The sequence below is a fragment of the Oryza sativa genome, chromosome 9 (assembly GCF_034140825.1).
Source record: "Oryza sativa Japonica Group chromosome 9, ASM3414082v1".
Lineage (NCBI taxonomy): Eukaryota > Viridiplantae > Streptophyta > Magnoliopsida > Poales > Poaceae > Oryza > Oryza sativa.
This window is the reverse complement of record NC_089043.1, coordinates 10,434,059-10,437,778: the sequence shown is the minus strand read 5'-3', so window position 1 is coordinate 10,437,778 and position 3,720 is coordinate 10,434,059.

Sequence of the window (3,720 nt, the reverse complement as noted above, 5' to 3'; positions counted from 1 at the left end):
ACAAACAATCTTGGTAGTTGCACAAAATGTATTTGTCATTACTTCTTGCACAAAATGTATATAATGTATTCTTGGGAGCTAATTGCTTCATCATAAAAGTTCAGCTTATTACATAGCTCTCCTACTTGTTTATATCTTATGATAATATGATCCGCGATATGAGTTCATGAATAATTTCCGTAGTGGGTGTTATTTGACCATTGTTTTTTTCTCATGTTTGCATTTTTTTATTTAATCTATCCCTAAAGACTAGCAATTTTGTAAGTTTTTGGAAATTGCTTTGATAGATGAAATCAGCGGGCCTCCATTACATTCCATGGTAGAGTAGGTAAGTAGTCGGTTGGCCCCACAATAATAGTTTGTATTGAGGTGAGAAGGATTATCCTTGTATTAGTTACATCTTTGTTGCACCTGCTGATCAGTTAATATTTTTAGTTCAGTTTGACCTTGTCTAGATAGGATAGAGTGTAGTTTCATATGCTGAGTATTTTGTGTGAATTGTGGAGTGTAGTTTGATATGCTGAGTATTTTGTGCGAAATGTAAGTATATATACTGTGAAGCCAAGGTTTATACCAAAATAGGCTAGCGTTGGAAGTGGTATGTATAGACAGCTTAGAGTAGTCCAATGATCTCTAAAATTGTGTTGAGCGCCCATCACTTAAGCATACTTGTGATCTATATAACTAGTTCTATTTCTCATGGAGATTGATGTTCTTGATGAGTTTCGCCTTTGATTTTTTTTACCACATCACATAAAACCATTTTTTAGTCAATCTATAGCTTCAATACTATTGTAACGCCTTTACAGATGTCATATAGTGATTTAAAATTATAGACATCTTAAATTAAAATTACTTATTTATTATCGGCTTGAGAGAAGTTATATATTCTATTTTGTTTATTAAGACTCTTCATTCCGTACTTTCTTTTTGTTTAAACTCATGCTTACGAAATATGTGCTATTTATTCTTCTGTTAGGAGCAACACTTTTATTTTCGTTATTAAAGGTCTATAATCAATATCTATAACAAGGATTCTTTTTATAAGTGATGTTGATCTAAAATAAGGATTCTTCTTAAAAGTGATGTTGATCTAAAACAAGGATTCTTCTTAGAAGTGATATTGATCTAAAAAATATAAACCTGACTACGATTCTTGATCTTCACATTGCTACTGAACAAGGTTCTATAAGACCTTATTTATTTAGTTCTATATTAATCCTTAAATATGTCATATGTCAAAATAAGTCCTATATCTGTTTATAAATTTATTTTTCGTGTCTTAAAAGTATTTTAGGACACGAATACAGCTTGTTATATTTGAAGTGCCAATAAAATGTGTTGAGATCTTTTTTTTCTTGTCACTATACCCTTGTCTAGATATATTACCTGGAATATTCCGGTAATAATTTAACATGGAAATAAAAAATATTTGTCAATTTCATTTTTTTTTCACCTATATCTCTTTTGATCATTTCTATGCATTATATATATTTGATTTGTTATTCATGTCATTTAGGAATGCATTGATAGAGAATGTATGGTTAGAGCTAAAGAAAATTATGCTTTTTGGTAAGAAGACCGTGCTCTTACATCACTTCTGCATACTCATGTAGATATTTGGGACTACTCATTTATTTTATGAGACTTTTTACGGGTAGCCAGGCTGAAATTTTCTGTTATTTCAGCAGAATTTGTAGCTGTCAACGATCGGCTACACGTTGCGGTCTCTGAAGACGCCAGCCGCTCATGCATCATCTCTCGCACGCTGTGCGTGCATCTCCAAGCTTAGGCTGCATTTGCCCTAAGCTCGTTTTGTGTTTACTCCCTCACTTCCATATTCTTTCTTAGTTGTATCGGTAAAAAATCTCTGATTATCCTCTTTTACTTTTTGACTTTGGGACGAGTGATTCATATAAGTATACAGAGGACAACATTTTTCATGTGAACTACTATTATGCCTAAATAATATAATTATTTTTATGTTTTGACCACAAAAGAGACACATTTCAGTGCTTGGACAGACAAAAACATAACCTTATTCAAATGTAACTAAAAATTGCCATCAGTCGTAAATGGGACGTTTATGCTTTCAACAAAACACAAGTTCTTAATATATCTGCAGAGAAGTTTCATCATCTGTCTCCATAAGTATTAAATTTCTCCAGATGATCTCTACAACTCTAATGTGCTTATAGAGTTGTTTAACAAATTAAGCATCCCCTATCCATTTGACTGACAATCTCCTTCAAAATCTACAGGAGTTCAATCCACAATAGCATTAAGACTTTATATGCACCCAGTCTCTTAACAAAGTTCACACGTCATAAAAATCATATTACAACCCCCATCGGAATTTCTGAAATTCCTGTTAACTTTACCAAAATGGGAAATCATTTAGCAAATGACCAACAGCCCTGAGAACAAGCCAAGCATCACTAACTGAAAAAACAACACAAATTCCTGGCGCTCCAAGATTAATTCAAAACTGAACTCTCTTCAAGCTCCAACTCGACAAAATGTACACTAGTACTAGTACTAGGCAAAATACCTGCTAGCTGGAAAATAAACTAACAAAACTAAGTACATTTCATCGCTAATAGCCCTGACAAAAAATTATTTTAACAAAACTATTTTAGGAGGTTACAAAACACACCAATTAATTGCAAATCTAAGGGCTTAAGAAGACAATACACAGAATTATGCTAGATGAAATTTTAAAAAAGAAATCTCCAAGAGGTAGTCAAAGACTTCACTGAGAAATGATTTCTTAGTGAAATTTACAAATAAGAAAACTGCATGCAGCCGACATGCCTGCTAATTCCCGGTAAGACGCACTGTTGGAGTTGGACGATCCCACCGAAAACATAATTTTAAAAACTGAAAAAAACAAAATATAAAATAACAAACATGACAAAACCACTTATTTTGAACTAACAATTATACACCCCCATCTCTCTCTCCCCCTGCTCAAAGAAAAAAAGTAATATACACTGCTGGACGGTCCCACCTAAAAAAACTAATTAATTCACAAAACCGCTTATTTTGAATTAACAAATGGGAAGCACAAAACCACTTTTTTTTGGAAAAAAATAAAAACTGGCGAAAACAAAATACAAAAGTACAAAATATAAACTACTTCATTAATATGTAAAAAAATTTTTTACAAAAATAAAAACAAATATGACAAAATACAAAACCGAACATAGACTATAACCTAAATAATATGGTTTCGTAGTTGCTATGATAACTATAGCCTAAATATTCAGTGGGATCTATGTGTCAAAAATAGAACTAACAACCTACGAAAAGAATCATGCTATGATTTAGTGCCTAATGGTGTATAGCCATGATGACAAAGAAATTGATAAGTCACTGATGTATTACTACAAAACAAATGCTGGTAAATATATCACTGAAGAAGAGATGATTGGGCAACCTTGGATTTTCCGCGGGGGGGGGGGGGGGGGGGGGGGGGGGGGGTGGGGGCACCGAGAGCTAGGCCCATGAACAGATATGACCCAGGGGGGCTCCGCCGTCGAGCCCCCTCAAGTGGGGATCTCGCTGCAATAAGAGCCCAACGACGTTTAAAAAAAAGAGAGGGAGAAAGAGGAAAAGTTTGAGCGAAAAGAAATGACGGAACCGGAAAGAAGAAATCATACCTGCGGGGAGGACGTTTGAAGGTCCACTCCGGGGGCTCAATAAAGCTCCCCTATCTTC